Source organism: Phacochoerus africanus, chromosome 8, assembly GCF_016906955.1.
Source record: "Phacochoerus africanus isolate WHEZ1 chromosome 8, ROS_Pafr_v1, whole genome shotgun sequence".
Classification (NCBI taxonomy): Eukaryota; Metazoa; Chordata; class Mammalia; order Artiodactyla; family Suidae; genus Phacochoerus; species Phacochoerus africanus.
In genome coordinates, this window is record NC_062551.1 from 46,513,897 (window position 1) to 46,533,844 (window position 19,948).

At 43.2% G+C, this 19,948-nt stretch overlaps 1 protein-coding gene across 4 annotated transcripts in view; it reads right to left on the reverse strand.

The window, feature by feature from the left end:
* Positions 1 to 19,948, reverse strand: part of LOC125134198 (zinc finger protein 420) — a 55,734-nt gene that overhangs the window by 34,748 nt on the left and 1,038 nt on the right. For all 4 annotated transcript variants that reach the window (XM_047793188.1, XM_047793187.1, XM_047793186.1 and 1 more), the window contains exon 2: positions 19,160 to 19,210. The gene's annotated coding sequence lies outside the window, so the exon portion shown is untranslated. The remainder of the gene's footprint in view (positions 1 to 19,159; positions 19,211 to 19,948) is intronic.

Below are 19,948 nucleotides of genomic sequence, written 5' to 3' on the forward strand. Positions count from 1 at the left end.
ATAGGGGCTGAATCAGAACTACAGCTGCCAGCCGATGCCACAACCGCAGCAACATGGGATCTGAGCCACGTCTGTAACCTACACCATAGCTCATGGCAATGCCACATCCTTAACCCACTTAAAAAAGGCCAGGGATCGAACCTGTGTCCTCATGGATGCTAGTCAGATTCGTTTCCACTGAGCCATGACAGGAACTCCAGAAACGCACTTTAAAAAAAAGACATAGGTGGGTTAAAAATTAAGTAGAGGAGTTCTTCCTCTGGCACAACGAGATTGGCAGTGTCCATCTGCAGCACCAGGGCACAGATTTGATCCCTGGCCTGCACAGTGGATTAAAGGATCCCATGTTGCCGAAGCTGTGTAATAGGCTGCAACTGTGGCTGGGATCTAATCCCTGGCCTGGAAACTCCACGTGCCATGGGGAAGAAAAAAAAAATTAAAAATAATAAAAAAAGCTTGTATACCTGTATGTAAGGCCAAATGGACTTTAAGACAGACAAATGAACAAAAAAGACAAAGAGCAACAGTGGATGTAAATGATAAATACATCAAGAAAACACAGCAATCCTAACTGTGCAGACATCTAACAAAAACGCATCAAAATGTATAAAGCAAAACTTGGAGTTCCCATCGTGGTGCAGTGGTTGACGAATCCGATTAGGAACCATGAGGTTACAGGCTCAGTCCCTGGCCTTGCTCAGTGGGTTAAGGATCCAGCGTTGCCGTGAGCTGTGGTGTAGGTTGCAGACGCGGCTCGGATCCCACGTTGCTGTGGCTCTGGCGTAGACCAGTGGCTACAGCTCCGATTCGACCCCTAGCCTGCAAACCTCCATATGCCATGGGAGCGGCTCAAGGCAAAAAGACAAAAAAAAAAAAAAAAAGAAAAGACAAAAATAAATATATATATATTATATATATATATATGTATAAAGCAAAACTTGATAGAACTAAAGGAAGAAATAGTCAAATACATAATCAGATTTGGAAATTTTAACATCTTTCCTTTGGTAATTGACACAAGAAGATTTTTAAAAATCAGTATCAATATAGAGGATTTATACAACACTATCAAGTACCCTGACATAACTGACACCATACCCAACTGTCAAGAGCTGAGCTGTGCTAGAGAGCTGAGCTGCCAGTTGTTAGAAAAGCTGATGAAGACAACAGCCAAAATGAAAATAACACTCAAGCCTTTCATCTTTAATCAGTTACTAAGACAGTATAAGCATGAGGCTAACCCAGAGAAAGTGCTGACTCTCCTACTGTTCCATTTTCTCCCATGGAACAGCACCTACAGATAGTCAAATGGATAATGCAAATGTGCAGAATCATCTCGCTGCCAAGGGAGTACCAAACAAAAGGCTCCTCCAATTTCATGGATCAGACTGGGATAGATGGGGGAAGGGCTAGGAGAGGAAACAAAGTGAGTTCAGAGTCAAAGCAGAGAAAGAGTGTCTTCAAGGTTTGCCTCCGTATCCATGATAAGGAAGTCTTGGTAGATGTGCCTAATAAAGAAGTATCATAAAGAAGGTGCTTGAGCTAGGAAGACAGATATACATAGGAGCATGGCTGGTCAGGAGGGCCTAATCTTTGGGCTGCAACTCCCTTAGGATACTGCAACACAATGGCTATCCATTAAGTCAGGCAGGGGGAAGAAACAAGTATGAAAAAAATAGATACACATTTTGTGTGTGTGTGTGTGTGTGTGTGTGTGTGTGTGTGTGTGTGTGTGCGCCAGAGCAACACAGGATTCGAGCCATGTCTGCAACCTACATCACAACTCAGCAATGCCGGATCCTTAACCCTCTGAGCAAGGCCAGGGACCAAACCTGAGTCCTTTTTTTTTTTTTTTTTGTCTTTTTGCCATTTTCTTGGGCCGCTCCCGCGGCATGTGGGGGTTCCCAGGCTAGGGGTCCAATCGGAGCTGTAGCCACCAGCCTACGCCAGAGCCACAGCAACGCGGGATCCCAGCCCCGTCTGCGACCTACACCACAGCTCACGGCAATGCCAGGTCGTTAACCCACTGAGCAAGCGCAGGGATCGAACTCGCAACCTCATGGTTCCTGGTCGGATTCGTTAACCACTGCGCCACGACGGAAACTCCCCCAAACCTGAGTCCTAATGGATGCTAGTTGGGTTCATTACCACTGAGCCATGAGGGGACTTCCATGAAAAATATTTTAAATCTGAATCATTCAGAGAATATTTTCTGGAGTACCTATTGTTGCTCAGTGGGTTAAGAACCTGACTAATATCCATGAGGATGCAGGTTCAATCCCAGGTCTCGATCAGTGGGTTAAGGATCCAGCATTGCCACAAGCTTGGGTGTAAGTCACATAAGTGGTTCTGATCTGGTGTTGCTGTGACTGTGGCATAGGCTGCCAATTGCAGCTCCAATTCAACCCCTAGCCCAGGAGCTTCCATATGCCGTGGGTTTGGCCCTAACAAAGCAAACTAAAACCCCAAACAAACAAAAACCCAACAACAGAGTATATTTTCTTGTCTTTGTCCAAACACCAGTAAATTGGAAATATCACTAAGAGGTCAGTAGAACCTCCAAATAATTGAAAATTAAACACATTTCTAAATAAATCATGAGAAGAAATCTTCACAAAAGACATCAGAAAATATGCTGAAATGAATGACTATGAAAAAATAACATCAAATTTTGTGGGCTGCAGCAAAAGCAGTATTTGAAGGGAAAAATTTATAGCTTTAGATGCTCTATTAGAAAAAAAGGAAGGTGTACCATCGCTGATTAAGGGTCCCACTTTAAGGAGCTGGATAAAGAAGAACAAACGAAGCCCAAAGAGGAAAAGAAATAAACACAAAATCCACAAAATAAAATGGATTTTGGACTTTAAGACAGACAAACGAACAAAAAAAAAAAAAAAACAAAGAGCAACAGTGGATGTAAATGATAAATACATCAAGAAAACATAGCAATCCTAACTGTTCGGACATCTAACAAAAAAGCATCAAAATCTATAAAGCAAAACTTGACAGAACTAAAGGAAGAAATAGTCAAATACATAATCAGATTTTGAGAAAGGATATCAACAAAGTTTAAAACCTGGGAGTTCCCATCACAGTGCAGCAGAAACAAATCCGACTAGGAAGCATGAGGTTTCGAGTTCGATCCCTGGCCTTGTTCAGTGGGTTAAGGATCCGGCATTGCTGTGGACTGTGGTGTAGGTTACAGACGAGGCTTGGATCCGGTGTGGCTGTGGCTGTGGCGTAGGCTGGTGGCTACAGCTCTGATTAGACCCCTAGCCTGGGAATCTCCCTATGCTGCAGGTGCAGCTGTAAAAAGACAAAAGTCAAAAGACAAAAACAAAAAAGTACAAAACCTGTACTTTCAAAAGAGTAATACAGGGAGTTCCTGTCGTGGCGCAGTGGTTAACGAATCCGACTAGGAACCATGAGGTTGCGGATTCGGTCCCTGCCCTTGCTCAGTGGGTTAAGGATCCGGCGTTGCTGTGAGCTGTGGTGTAGGTTGCAGACGCGGCTCGGATCCTGCGTTGCTGTGGCTCTGGCGTAGGCCGGCGGCTACAGCTCCGATCAGACCCCTAGCCTGGGAACCTCCATATGCTGCAGGATCGGCCCAAGAAATAGCAAAAAGACAAAAAAAAAAAAAGAGTAATACAATTGATAATTTCCTAGTAAGTCTACTGGAAAAAAAATTACCAATATTGCTGTACATATAGCACAGGGAACTATGTCTAATCATTTGCAATGGAACATGGAGGATAATGTGAACAAAAGAATGTATATAAATGTATGACTGGGTCAGTTCGCTGTACAGCAGAAATTGACAGAACGCTATAAATCAACTATAATAATTTTTTTTTAAATTACCAATATGGAGGAGTTCCCGTCATGGTTCAATGGTTAACAAACCAGACTAGTATCCATGAGGACGCGGGTTCGATCCCTGACCTCGCTCGGTGGGCTAAGGATCTGGCGTTGCCATGAGCTGTAGTGTAGGCTGCAGAAATGGCTTGGATCCCACATTGCTGTGGCTGTGGTGTAGACTGGCAGCTATGGTTCCAATTCGACCCCTAGCCTGGGAACCTCCGTATGCTGCAAGAAGGCCCTAAAAAGACAAAAGACAAAAAAAAAATTAGCAATATGGAGAGTAGACTACAGATCTTGAGGGCATTAAAAGGATAACACAATCTTATGCCAATAAATTTGACAATATGAATGATATGGACAAATTCCTTAAAACACAAATTATCAAAAGTCACATAAGAAGAAATATAAAACATAAATTGTCCCACATATATTACAGAAATTGAAGTTTTAGTAAAACAAAACACCCTGCTCACAGAGAAGATCCAGATGGCTTCACCAGTAAATTCTACCATTTAAGGAAGATATAATACTATTCTTAAAATCACAGCTCAATTATCACTCATAAACACAGACAAAAAATTTATAAGGTAGTATAAACTGAATCCATCTGACTTTGGAACTGTATGTTCCGTATAACTATAAGACAAAATTAAACCAAAATGGAAAAAAAATCTCTAAGAACCAAAAGCAAAATGAAACTAATCTGTTCGTAATACTAGGAAGGTAAACAGAGAAAGGAAGTGATTACTTCAAGGAACTTTAAAATACATACACTGGAGTTCTACTGTGGCTCTGGTAGGTAACAAAACTGACTAGTCTCCACGAAGATGTGGGATCAATCCCTGGTCTGGCTCAGTGGGTTAAAGGAGTCAGCACTGATGAGCTGCGGTAGGTCACAGATGTGGCTAGGATCTGGCATTGCTGTGGCTGGGGCATAGGCTGGCAGCTGTAGCTCCGATTTGACCCCTAGCCTAGGAACTTCCATTTGCCACAGGTGCAGCACTAAAAAGTCAAAAAATAAATAAAATACATATATTTGTCATTAATTAATTATACAATATAACCTACAGACCAAACAACTATAAGCTATTTTTCAATAATTACACTGTTAATATTGGTATTATTCTAAAATATACACATATTCTGAAATGATTACATGTACGTATGCCTATGAGAATAAAGCAAGTATATAATTATCTTACTGTTATTAAAGTTTTTCAGAATATAAAAAGAAATATAAATGTAAAAATCAAGAAAAATTCTATAATCTTCAAATTCAATTGGAAATATCATTATCGATTCAGGATTTATTTTTCTCCTAAGAAATGATACAATTATATAACATTTTACAACAGCTGCTAAAATAATGGATTCCAAGTAAAGATTATCAATGGCTGCTAACATCATATAAAGGAAAATAACATCATTCACTACTTCACAATTGCATTATGTATGAAGGATTAGTGGAAAACAAACAAGCAAAAACACAAAAAATCTGAATCTGATCAAGCCCTAAAAATGCCAATTTACAAGAAACACAGGGTTAAAGGAAAATGTTAAATGATACCACATGGATGCAATCAGCAAAATCCAGAATGGGGGCAACGCTATAAGAAATTCCGGGAGTTCCCATTATGCCTCAGGGGGAATAAAACTGACTAGCATCCATGAGGAGGCAGATTCAATCCCTGGCCTTGCTCAGTGGGTTGAGGATCCATCGGGAGTTTCTGTGAGCTGTGGTGTAGGTCGCAGATGCAGCTCGGATCCCACATTGCTGTGGCTGTGGTGTAGGCCAGCAGCCAGAGCTCCGATTAGACCCCTAGCCTGGGAACCTCCACATGCCACGAGTGTGGCCCTCAAAAGACAAAAAAAAAAAAAAAGAAAGAAAGAAAGAAATTCTGTTTCTGGAACAAATAAACTGCAAGAAAAGAGGAAAAAGGGAAAGAAAGATTTAAGAAATCAGAGTTCCCATCATGGCGCAGCGGAAACTAATCCCACTAGGAACCATAAGGTTGCCGGTTTGATCCCTGGCCCCGCTCAGTGGGTTAAGGAACCGGCATTGCCGTGAGCTGTGGTTTAGATTGCAGACGTGCCTTGGATCTGGCATTGCTGCAGCTCTGGCATGGGCTGGCAGCTGTAGCTCCGATTAGACACCTGGCCTGGGAAACTCCATTTGCTGCAGATGCAGCCCAAAAAAACAAAAAAGACAAAAAAAAAATCTTACCATTACCATAAATGGATATTGTTTGGATCTTGAGTCTAACACCACAAAAAGTATTTATGGATAATTGGGGAAATCTGAAGACTGACTGGCTATTTTATGACAATGAATATTGAGTTCTTTTCTTTTTAGTAGTAATATTATATTTTTAAATAAAAAGTCCTTATATTTTAGAAACAGTAAAATACTTGCAGGTGAAATTATACATCTGGGATTTACTTCAACATAATCCATGTTTTTCTGTGTATGTGTGCAGGGGAAGAATGTAGTAGGACCAAAGATGAAATGTGTTTTTTGGTTTTTGGTTTTTGGTTTTTTTGCCTTGGGTAATTGTCATACTCATTTTTTATTTATTTTTATTTTTCTATTTTTTTGCTATTTCTTTGGGCCGCTTCTGCGGCATATGGAGGTTCCCAGGCTAGGGGTTGAATCGGAGCTGTAGCCGCCCGCCTACGCCAGGGCCACAGAGCAATCCGAGCCGCATCTGCGACCTACACCACAGCTCACAGCAACGCCGGATCGTTAACCCATTGAGCAAGGGCAGGGACTGAACCCGCAACCTCATGGTTCCTAGTCGGATTCATTAACCACTGCGCCACGACGGGAACTCCTGAAATGTGTTTAGACTTAAACTGATATTTGTTGTAGCTAAGTGATGGGTAGGGTAAATGGGGATGTATTACACTATGAGTTTTAATTTTTGAATTTTTTCATAAGTAAAAAAAAAAAAAAACTTGAAGGCTAGACTCCAAATAGGAACTACGATTAATTACAAAGGAGGGCTTTGAGTAATTTTTATTTTCTTCCTTGTTTCCTCTTGTATTTTCCTTTTTTTTTTTTTTTTTTTTTTTTTTTTTGCTTTTTAGGGCCGCATCCATAGTATATGGTGGTTTGCAGGCTAGGGGTGGAATCGGAGCTACAGCTGCCTGTCTATGCCACAGCCACAGCAATGCAGGATCCAAGCCGCATCTTTGACCTACACCACAGCTCACGGCAACGCCGGATTCGTAACCCACTGAGTGAGGCCAGGGATCGAACCTGCAACCTCATGGTTCCTAGTTGGATTCGTTTCCCCTGTGCCACGACAGGAACTCCCTCTTGTATTTTCTAAATCATGGTAACAAACATGTACTACTTTGATGTCACAAAACAAAAACATAATAATAGCTTCCTGAAATTTGAAACAAATAGCTTCCTGCTATTTCTATTCCCCTAGAAAAAGCAGCAGTTAAAAAAAGAAATTCTCAATAAATTCAGAGAAAAAAGAATATTTAACAGGGAGTTCCCTTCGTCATGGCTCAGCAGTTAACGAACCTGACTAGCATCCATGAGGATGTGGGTTCTATCCCTGGCCTTGCTCAGTGGGTTAAGGATCCAGTGTTGCCGAGAGTTGTGGTGTGGGCTGCAGACCCAGCTCAGATCCGGCATTGCTATGGCTGTGGTGTAGGCTGGCAGCTGTAGCTCTGATTCCACCCCTAGCCTGGGAACTTCCATATGCTGTAAGTGTGGCCCTGAAAAGCAAAAAAAATTAAAAAATAAAAATAAGAATATCTAACAGTACAAAGACAAACTCTTAAGATTTTTTTAATTGGGTAACGGGAAAATGAGAAAACGCACCAATTTTATTATTAGCCAGAGTTGTGATTTGTGTAGAATTTATGTCAAAAGCATTAAAAATAAACTAAAAGTAGGCCACTTCTAGAAATTTGCTTCAAAGATAAACCATATATGCAGTTTTCAATCAATGCATTATATAATGGCACACTATTGGGGAAAAATGCCCACCTGAAGGAGATGAACTGAATAAACCAGTATAACCATGCAACATATGTAGCTATAAAAAACAATGTGGAAGATCTCTACGGGTTGCTTACACAGTGATCTCTGGGATACATTATGTATGTGAGGGAAAAAAATGGAAAGGGCAGAGCAATGTACAAAGAATCTCCCTGTTAAGAATGAAGATGATTTAAAAAAATACATGCATATACATTCAAACACATACAAATCAACATCTATATCATTTGAAAGAAAAACAAAAGAATAAAACAAAGAGAAGCACAGGTAGTTATCCATAGAGGGAGAAAGGTGTTGGAGACCACTGAACTGCTGAACTCTGCAGAAGGCAAATATCTGCTCAGTTCTAAAGTACAGGGTCTCCTTCAAAGACAAGATAAGGGACTTACGCATAAACCAGGCTATTATAGCAGCTGCACTATGCCCTAAAGGTATGCATCAGTGCTAATAGTTTCCTTCGTTATTCACTAAGAGGTTGTGTCATTGCCTATGCCTGATTTTTTTTTTTTTTGTCTTTTTAGGGCCGCACCTGCAACACATGGACATTCCCTCCGAGGCTAGGGGTCTAATCGGAGCTACAGCTGCTGGCCTACGCCAGGGCCACAGCAATGCCAGATCTGAGCCGTGTCTGCAACCACAGCTCATGGCAATGCCAGATCCTTAACCCACTGAGTGAGGCCAGGGATTGAACCCGCAACTTCATTGGTTCCTAGTCAGATTCGTTTCTGCTGCACCGTGATGGGAACTCCACAAGCCTGATTTTGCTCACCTACATATGTCAGCTTCCTTAATAAAAACCATGTGGGCTAAAGTCTAGGCACCTTTGTTCTACAGAACACAGTGCTTCCTGGTACCCTACTTTCTAAATCTAAGAGTCGTGTGTGTTTTGTTATACCGAGCCATCCTTCTTCTAGGATTCCCCGTTGCCCTGCACGGCTGGACGCAGCAGAGAGAAAATAAGGTGGAAGGGACAAGAATAGATGCTAGACTTCACTAAATCGCTCTGTTCTCTAGTTTTGATTTTGGAAATATGTAAATATTTTATGTAATTTTTAAACAAAAATTAAATCAAAGTGACAGGAAAACAATCCCTAAAAGTAGAAAACAAGGTGAAACAAATAAGCCTGTGTCTCTCAAGCTGATGGCTTAACTACATAAAAGGTTTTATTTTAGGTGACTTTAAAAACACCATCATTTGAAAGAGACTTGGTGGATTATATCCTATTGAATTCCAAGAAGTCTTGGTTATTTTTCTGCATTCATAAGATTAGTAAAAAATATTGGTATTGTTATTTTGAAACTCAATCCAAAAGGAAGCAGAAAATACGGAAAAGGAAATAAAGAACAGATGGAACAAATAAAAAACAAATGGCGGAGTTCCCATCGTGGCGCAGAGGTTAACGAATCCGACTAGGAACCATGAGGTTGCAGGTGTGCTAAGTGGGTTAACGATCCCGCGTTGCCGTGAGCTGTGGTGTAGGTCGCAGACGCGGCTCGGATCCTGCGTTGCTGTGGCTCTGGCGTAGGCTGGTGGCTACAGCTCCAATTCAACCCCTAGCCTCGGAACCTCCATATGCCGCGGGAGCAGCCCTAGAAAAGGCAAAAAGACAAAAAAAAACAAAAAACAAAAAACAAACCAATGGCAAGGTGACAAATTTGACCCAAACTATACCAATAATCACACTAAATATAAGTAGTATAAGTATAAAAGACAGATATTGTTACAGTGGATTAAAAACACAAGCAACTAAATGCTGCCTAAAAGAAATGTCCTTTGTCAGAACATTAATCAGTAGAAAGGCTAGAAAAAGATATACCGTGCAAACACTAATGAAAGAAAGCTGGAGTGGTTTTATTAAATATCAGATAAAATTAATGTTTAGAGCAAAGAACTGTTAGAGAGGTAAAGGGCTGCAGGGTTTTGGAGCAGAATGGAAGCAGAGAGTCTGGAGCGTTGAGGCTTCAAGAAGGTTTACTGACCAGAAGATGGCCAGGAGCACTGAAAGAAGATTCAGGTTCTCTGGCCTTTGGCGGGTAGCTGGTTTTATAGGGGCTTTTGTCTGATGCAACCTGTGTCAGGGTTTGCATCAGGCTACATGGGAGGGATAGGGAGGAGAGGGTGAAGGGTTGTAAGAGAATGTTCCATGATAAAGTGTGGGCTAAAGATGAACAAAGTCAGACTGTAGTTAGGGCAGTCATTATTTTGGAACAGCCAGTACTTGGCTGAGTAAGATAAGGGGGTCGGCGGGTTGAGTGGCTTAATATGGCTCTAAGAAGAATATTACCAGAGAAGACCATTTCGTAATGATAAAGAAGTCAACTTGTAAGTGGGTGACAGTTAATGAGTCACAGTCAGCAGTCTCCCTCAGCCATTGGTCAGGACTGCACTGGGCCCTTCCCCTGAGCAATCTATGGTTAGTGACTGACAGTTAGCAAGCGACTATTAGTGGTCCTGCTGAGCCATTCGTCAGCATCAGAGTGCCCACCCCCCACCCCCTCTGCTCTGTATAAAAGGAGCTTGAAATTGGACTGAGGGAAGAAGGTTCTTCGAGACACTAGTCTGCCATCTTCTTTGTCTGCTAGCTTTCTAATTAAAAGTCATGATTCCTTTCCCCAGCAACTCGGCTCTGGATTTATTGGACTGTCATGCAGTGAACAGTGCAAGCTTGGGCTCAGTATCAATTCTGGCAAAGCCTTGCTGCTTGTTGATAGCTGGCCCCAGTTGGAGAATTTTCAGGTAAAGCCCTAGCAGCTGCTGGGACCACCTATCCTGAGGATCTTCCCGTCAAAATTACTGAAGCAGCACTAGCTGCCCAGCACTTGGTGGCTGGAGCAAGAATTGACATTTGGGAGCCATGGGCTCCACAGGGTAAGGTAAGTTGCTCTGGAGTGTACAACTGGGAACATTCTCCAGTCTGAATTTGGTCTTTTTCTTTAAGGGAAAAACCAATTTGTTTTGCACTTCACTGGGGTACCCTGTTGGAGAGGGGAATTGTTGGACTCTACTGGATTTGTGAACTGGTTCACTTGCTTCTGTTTTGCATTCATTCATGATTGAATCTGATTATGCTTTTGGTATTGGAATTTGCTTGTGCTTTTTGTGTTCTGTTGTTCTTGAACTTATAAATATGGGAAATGGTCCATCTTTCCCTAAGAAAAGCCCTTTGGGGCCTATCTTAAATAAATGAGCAAACTACATCTGTGGGTCTATCACTAAGAAAGAGACGATATTTTATCACAATAGTGTATGGTCCCAATATGTTAGGATTAAGAGAGCAATGGCCCCTGAATGGCTCACTTAATTATTATATGATCTTGCAATTAGAATTTTGTAGGAGTTCCCGTCGTGGCGCAGTGGTTAACGAATCCGATTAGGAACCATGAGGTTGAGGGTTCGGTCCCTGCCCTTGCTCAGTGGGTTAACGATCCGGCGTTGCCGTGAGCTGTGGTGTAGGTTGCAGACACGGCTCGGATCCCGCGTTGCTGTGGCTCTGGCGTAGGCCGGTGGCTACAGCTCTGATGAGACCCCTAGCCTGGGAACCTCCATATGCTGCGGGAACGGCCCAAGAAATAGCAACAACAACAACAACAACAACAAAAAAAGACAAAAGACAAAAAAAAAAGAATTTTGTAAAAGAGCAAGTAAAAATGATGAGATTCCATATGTAGAAGCATTTATGCTACTGCATCAGGAGAAAAAGAATTCAGACAGCTGCTGCCTTATGGGACAGCAATCTAAAAGGAAAACGAGAGTTCCCAGTGTGGTGCAGCAGAAACAAATCTGACTAGGAACCATGAGGTTGCGGGTTCGATCCCTGCCCTTGCTCAGTGGGTTAAGGATCCGGTGTTGCCATGAGCTGTGGTGTAGGTTGCAGACGTGGCTTGGATCTGGCATTGCTGTGTTTCTGGTGTAGGCTGGCAGTAATAGTTCCGATTAGACCCCTAGCCTGGGAACCTCCATATGCTGTGGGTGCAGCCCTAAAAAGACAAAAGACGAAATAAATAAATAAATAAATAAATAAATAAATAAATAAAGGGAAAACCTGTTCTACAAGAGGGGGAGGGAGAAAATGAGAGTGAAGACAAGCTAATTCAAAACTAAAACCCCCCTCTGGCCAACGTGGCTTCCCCACTGGCCAAGCAGGCTACACCAGCAGTTGTTCCAACTGCCCCCATGCCACCAACATATTCAGCACCTCCTGTTTCCCATACTCATGGAGATCAATGAAGTTTCTATGTTTAACCCCCAGGGCACAGCGGCCTGATTTCATGTCACCATCTAAGACCCGACAGGGCACCTGATTTGGACTGGGAGCCACTTGTGGAGCAGGAGAATTTCCCTTGAGCCGATATTCCATTGGAGGCCTTAATGAAAATGGCCAACCAGCTGTGTTTCTATGCACAAGACATTTTCAACTTCAGACCTGTTTAACTGGAAAAACCATACCATTCCCAAGAGGACTCCCTCCACATGACTGAATTTTCACTTCTATCTTTGCCACTCATCATCCCTCTTGGGCAGATACTCGCACCCTTATGAATATGATGCTTACTGAGGATGAAAGGATGGTCACTGACAAGGTTAGAGAAAGGGCACTGGCTTCATCTAGTAAGTCCAGATGGAACTCCAGAAGCAAATCTGGCAGTTCCCACTGCTGAGCCTGACTGGGATGATAATAATGGAGATATGCCACACCTAGAACATTATAGAAAGCCTATCTTAGTGGGGCTCTGAAAGGGAGTACCAAGGCAAAAGGGCTTAAACAGAATTCAAGAGATACATACAAAACCCAATGAGGACCCATGAGAGTTTCTAGAAAGAATTTATCACACTTATGGGTGCTACAGTGACAGACCCTGAGGCCTCTGAAAATATAAGAAAAGTAAATATGACCTTCATTGGGGAAAATGCCCAGATATAAGAAAGAAATAACAAAAGTTAAAGGGTACATTTGGAATGAACCCTTCTCAATTGGCAGATGTTGCTTTTAAAGGGGTCAACAACCGAAGCAACAACGGAAGCAAGAGGATGCAAGACGAAACACTACTTTTCTGGCAGCAGCACGGGATGACTGGAAGGCAAGTAACCTGAAGAGAGGTGAGCCACCACCAGGGAAGGAACAATGAGCTTATCGTAAAAAGGAAAGCAAAAAGCAAAAAGAAGACGGAAGGGCACCAGAAAAAAAAAAAAGATTGCTCTAGGCTAAAGAATAAGACAAAAATCAATAAAAGAAAGACAGAAGTCTCTCATGGTAGAAGGAGGAGCACTCTGACGATGAATGAAGAGGCCCAGGGACGTCCTTGAGGCACCGAATTCCAATTTCCCTACAGGAGTCCCCGGTAACTTCGCCACTGGGGGACAAGCTGATTGACTTTCAGATAGATAAATGTGCAAAATACTCTGTGGTAAACACCAAGGTGTCACAGAAAATATTCCAATCCATCCCAGTTACAGGTGTTTCTGGAGGAGGATAAAGTTGTTCTTACTTACAACGTCTAGAATGCCAATTAGGAGACCTCACCCTGAAGCACAGTTTATATATACCGGTGTGTCCAATTCCTCTTTTGAGCCAAGATCTCCTTTATAAATTAAATGCTCAAGTAACTTTTTTGCCAGAGCAGCTTGACATCAGGGTCCCATCAGAGCACTTTTAAGCCTACAGGTGGCACTCATGGATGCACCAGAAAAGGAGAAAGAGCTCTCTCCCCCTGAGGTCTACAAAAATGTAAGGCCAGAAATGTAGGCTAAAAGCACTCCAGGTAAGACCAAAAATGCATGGCCAATACAAATGCCACTGAGAAGGGACACTGCGACATCTAATCTAAAACAAAGCCCTCTGAAGCAAAAGGCCCAAAAGGGAATTTAGCCAATTCGCAAAAAGTTTTTGAAAAACAGGATTGATTAAACCTTGTAGGTCCCCATATAACACCCCTATCCTCCCAGTCAAAAAGCCAAACTCAACAGAGTATTGCTTTGTTCGAGACTTGAGGGCTATTGGAGTTCCCGTTGTGGCACAGTGGAAAGGAATCCGACTAGGAACCACAAGGTTATGGGTTCATTCCCTGGCCTCATTCAGTGGGTTAAGGATCTGGCGTTGCCGTGAGCTGTAGTGTAGATCACAGACGTGGCATGGATCCTGAGTTGTTGTGGCTGTGGCTGTGGCTGTGGCTGTGGCTGTGGTTGTGGCTGTGGTGTAAGCCGGCGGCTGTAGCTCCAATTCAACCCCTAGCCTGGGAACCTCCATACGCCGTGGGTACAGCCCTAAAGAAAGAAAAAAAGAAGAAAAAAAAAGACTTGAGGGCTATTAGTCCTCACTATTAATGAAACAGTCCAAGATCTGCACTCTGTAGTACCTAATCCATACACTCTGATCATAACTATTCCTGGAGAATACAGCTGGGTTCTCAGTTTTGGACTTGAAAGATGCTTTTTTCTGCATTCTTACTGCAGAAAAATCATAGCAACTGTTTGCTTTTGAATAGCAGGACCCAGAAACAGAGACAGCCCAACAGTATTTTGGGACAGTTCTGCCTCAAGGATTTAAGATTGACCTACTTTGGGGAAGGGAATGTTGGCGAGGAATCTTAGAAACTGAATAGTGAACGAAGGACTCTTACTCCAAGATGTGGATGATTTGCTCAGAGCAACCTCTATATGTGATAAGTGTCTACAAAATACCATGAGAACCCTGAACGATTTGGCCAATTTTGGGTATAAAGTCTCCCAGAAAAAGGCCCAAGTGTGAAAGCAAGAAGTCATATATCTGGGTTTGGTTCTTTCTCAAGGAGAGCAAGGTCTTTTGCCTGATAGAAAATAGGCAATCACAAGAGTTCCCATCATGGCTCAGCGGTTAGCAAACCCGACTAGCATACATGAGGATGTGGGTTCGATCCCTGGCTCGCTCAGTTGGTTAAAGGATCTGGCATTATCATGAGATGTGGTGTAGGTCACAGATGTGGCTCGGATCCTGTGTGGCTGTGGCTGCGGCTGGGGTGCAGGCTGGCGGCTACAGTTCCAATTAGACACCTAGCCTGAGAACCTCCATATGCTGCGAGTGTGGCCCTAAAAAGCAAAAAAATAAAAAAAATAAAGACACCCCCCCACCCCTGCCCCGGAAAAAAAAAAAGAAAAAGAAAAATAGGCAATCGCAGGCTTGGGAGCACCCAGGTCTTGCAGACAACTGAAAGCGTTTCTGGGAACGGCAGGATTCTGTTGGATTTCTTTCCCAAACTATGGGCTATGGGTAAAGCCCTGCTATGAGGCTTTAAAGGGACATGTTTTTGACCCCTTACATAGACTACAAACTGCCAGACTTCGAAACAATAAAGACAAAGTGAGTCTCAACCCAGCTTTGGGACTACCAGAGAGAAACCCTTCAAATTGTGTGTCTATGAGAGACAGTGCATTTCCCTGGACCTGTTGCCTACTTCTCAAAACACTAGGGGAGGTGGTTAAGGGATGGCCTCCCTGCCTTTGAGCTGTAGCAGCTACTTGTGACACACTTCAGGAAGCTGAGAAGTTTACCCTCGGGCAACCCACTACTGTGTATGTCCCTCACCATATCCTACCTCTACTGGAAAAAAAAGCGGGCTACTGCTTGACTTCCGAGAGGATGGGAAAGTACCAAGCCTTTCTCTTAGACAATCCCAGTGTAAGACTTCAGGTCACTTCAGCCCTGAATCCAGCCGCACTGCTCCTGATGGACACTGTAGAGTCCCCAGAGCATGACTGCTTGCACATCAGGTTGTACTCTAGCAGACCAGACTCAACAGACCAAGCCTTGGCGAGCCAGATATGGAACTGCTCCCTGATGGAAGCAGTTTCATGGACCAAGGTAGGCAACATGCTGGGTATGCAGTGGTAACCCTTAAAAATGCTGGTGAAGCCAAAGCCCTGCCCCCAGGAAGCTCAGCTCAGAAAGCAGAGATCACTGCTCTGACAAGAGCCCTACTGCTCACTGAAGAGAAACATGCCAATATATACACAGGTTCTCACTGCATTCGCGGTGGTGCATGCTCGTGGGCAACCTGAAAAGAAAGGGGGCTCCTCACTTCAAACAATAAAGACGTAAGACGTTTTGAAATCCCGTCACTATTAGAAGCAGTCCATGAGCCCTCTTGTGGCGGTCCAAGTGGCCATAATGCACTGCTCAGGCCACCAAAAGGGTGAAACTCATAGAATAAAAGGCAACTGGGGAGTTCCCGTCGTGGCGCAGTGGTTAACGAACCCGACTAGGAACCATGAGGTTGCGGGTTCGGTCCCTGCCCTTGCTCAGTGGGTTAACGATCCGGCGTTGCCGTGAGCTGTGGTGTAGGTTGCAGACGCAGCTCGGATCCCGCGTTGCTGTGGCTCTGGCGTAGGCCGGTGGCTACAGCTCCGATTCAACCCCTAGCCTGGGAACCTCCATATGCTGCGGGAGCGGCCCAAGAAATAGCAACAACAAAAAAAAGAGACAAAAGACAAAAGACAAAAAAAAAAAAAAGGCAACTGGTTGGTTAGCTTACCAAGCAGCAAAGTAAGCAGCAGAGAAAGGGGATTATCAAGCCATGACAGGGTCACTTCTCCCACAGACTGTCTGGTCAAAATACCAGCCAGTGGATTCAGAAAAGGACAAGGAAAGGGCCAAAGAGTCAGAATTCATTCTTGATCACACCTCACCTGGTTGGAAATGTAGGGCACAAGGCCCTACATTTTGATTCCTGAGGCCCTCTATGCTACAGCACATTCATAATAGTACCCATTACAGTGGAGTTCCTTTGTGGCACAGCAGGTTAAGGATCTGGCATTGTCACTGCAGCGGCCTGGGTCACTGCTGTGGCATAGGATCCTTGGCCTGGGAATTTCCACAGGCCATAGGTGTGGCTAGAAATAAAACAGTACCTACTACAGGAGAGATGCCACTTTACAAATGGATTAAAAAATACATAATGGGAAAAAGGGGGGGAAAATATATATATATAATGGTGCCTAGCCTAAAAAGGACCATACAGCAAGTCACTCAGAATTGCATGATTTGTGTTAAAAATAACCCAAAGATTGCCGTCAGACCTCCCCAAATGGGAACCCAACACAGAGGAACCTGCCCCATCAAGGACTGGCAAACAGACTTTACTTAAATGCCTTGATCTACAAAAAATTTCAGATACCTGTTAGTGTTTGTGGACACTTTTTCAGGATGGGTGGAGGCATATCCCACCAGAACAAAAAAAAAGCCTCCCAAGTGGTTAAAGCCCTCCTTAAGGCAATTATCTCCCAATTTGGACTGCCTAACTCCCTTCAAAGTGATAATGGGCCTGCTTTTGTCTCTAGCATAACCCAACAAGTGTCTAAAGTGCTGCAAATTAGTTGGAGGCTACATTCATCCTAGAGGCCACAATCAACAGGGGAAAACTGAGGAAAATCATACATTAAAAAGGTGCATTGTTGGCTCAGTGGCTATGAATCTGATTAGCATACATGAGGACACAGGTTTGATACTGGCCTCGCTCAGTGGGTTAAGGATCAGACGTTGCTGTGAGCTGTGGTGTAGGTCGCTGATACAGCTAGGATCTCGTGTTGCTGTGGCTGTGGCGTAGGCCAGCGGCTATAGCTCAGATTTGACCCCTAGCCTGGGAACCTCCATATGCCCTGGGTGCAGCCCTAAAAAGACAGAAAACAAACAAACAAAAAGAAGCATTGCTAAAATATGTCAAGAAACTAATTTAACTTGGGGTAAGGCCTTGCCAGTTGCCCTGCTACAGATCGGGGTGGCTCCCAGAAGCAGGCTTAAATTAAGCCTTGAAATATTGTATGGTAGGCAATTCCAAGTGTCTGACTGGATGGGAGAACATATATATGCTCTGAAAGATCCTGCAGTTGCCAATTATGTTAAAACTCTGGGCACTATACTATCCTCTGTTCGTGAGTTTGCTTCCAGCAGGTCTGCCTTATCCAACTTACATCCTTTCCAGCCCAGAGACCAAGTCCTCCTTAAAACCTGGAGAGAGGCCTCGGGCGCAACCAAACAAACCAACCAACCAACCAACCAACCTGGAGAAACAAGGACTTGAGCACCAGCTGACTGCAAGGTGCACAGGACCACACACAACACTTAACCACACACTCATCTGTTAAGTTAGCTGGAGTAAAGCCATAGATTCATCACACTCAGGTTAAAGTAGCCCCAATGTCATGAGAAAATGTCCCAACTCCTGAGAGGCCTAGAGAGCAATAGGTTTGCGAATCCTTAGAAGACTTTAGGTTGCTCATTAAAAAGGGTAAGTACTGAGATTAAGATTTCATTGTAGGGAGTTCCTGTTGTGGCGCAGCAGGTTAAGAATCCGACTAGTATCCATGAGGATGCAGGTTCCATTCCTAGCCTCACTCAGTGGGTTAAGGATCTGATGTTGCCGTGAGCTGTGGTGTAGGCTGGCAGCTGCAGCTGTGATTCAACCCCTAGCCGGGGAACGTCCATATGCTCCAGGTGCAGCCATTTAAAACAAAACAGAACAAAAGCCTGAATTCAGACTGAGGGAAGATGGTGCCATCTTCTCAGTCTGTTAGCTTTCCAATTAAAGTCGTTATTCCCTGCCCCAACAACTCGTCTCTGAATTTACTGCCTGTCACATGGCAGGCAGAGAAAGTTTGGGCTCAGTATCAAACTCACCATTAGGACATATAATCTAAAACATTTATGTACCTAATAACAGAGCTTTAAAAAACAGAGACTGATAGAAACTACAAAGTGAACGAGGTAAATCCAACACAAAGACAAAATCTTTGTAAACAGACCAAGCCAATAAGGTACAAAAGATTTAAACACTTTTAACCCATCTGACCTAGCAGATACATATTTATCCTAACCATGGCAGAATACATATTTCTAAATAACCCATAAGACAAAGAAGAAATCAAAAGGCAGAGTAGGAGGGATTTTGACCTGAAGGCAGAAAAACTTAAATAAGGTTGGCAAGTGATAACCTTTGAGCTGGACATACGATGGTTCATTACGTTTTTGGGTACATCTGAAAATTAACAAAAAAAACAGAATGCTGCTATGTCAGAAATAAAACAACCGTGCTCTTCATTTTTAAATTTATGGATCTCAAATCCATTCTTCTTCAACTTAACTGCTTTTGGGGAGTATCTGCCAAAATTATCTGGACATATTCCTTGCTCCCAATCTAAGGAAAATTGGCCTTTCCCCTCCATCATTTGAGAATTTCAAAAAGAAAATAAAGATTCTTGTATAGAGAAAAAACAAAAGCATTTCAGTAAGCAAAGAGGAAACATCTACTCACCCTGGAGCTTCCTTTTGATTGTAAAACAGCCATTCTTTCTTCCTCTGGGTGCTACTCTCAGGGAAAGTAAAAGGAATCATGAGATACTGGGCCTTTCTCTGGGAATACTCTAAATTAGAACCCCACCAATATACCTCTCATTTAACAGAGAGGAAAGTCAGATGGCGACCAGAACAGTTCTGCACATTCTATATTAGAAAGAAGGGCCAAGACCGCAGCTATCTTGGGCTAGAATTTGGCTATGGATTCAAAGCTGTCTGCTGGAGAAAGAGCCCTGCGGCGGAGTGCTACAGGTTCTAAAGTGTGTGGCTGACTCCTCTAGCACGCTCTCTGGAAGTATTCTCACTCCTGGAACCACATTACATTTCCAAGGGGCCTGTCTTGAAGGTACTATCAGCTCTAAAATTGTGCCTCCCAAGGTCCTATCTGTGTGTTAGAATTAACTCATATTTTTCATTCAGGAATTCACATTTTCTGACTTCTTTCCTGTCACTTCTCTGCATCCCAAACCCTTAAGGCTATAAGGTTAGAGGGCACTAATAAGCAGCAGAGTAGCAACAACAACAATCCCAGGGCAAACTAAGGATGAATATGAAAAATGAAGCACTACAGGCCATGTGTGAAATGGGGCTAGGAGGTGGTAATCACTGTGGTCAAAATGGAAAGAAGTCAAGTCCTCAGAGGAGGACAAAGCCACATGGAAGCCTTGCTACACAGGCATTCAGCCCCGGAATGGAACCAGGAAAAACGCAATTTCACCTCTGTACCCCAATACACTCCCATAAGGTT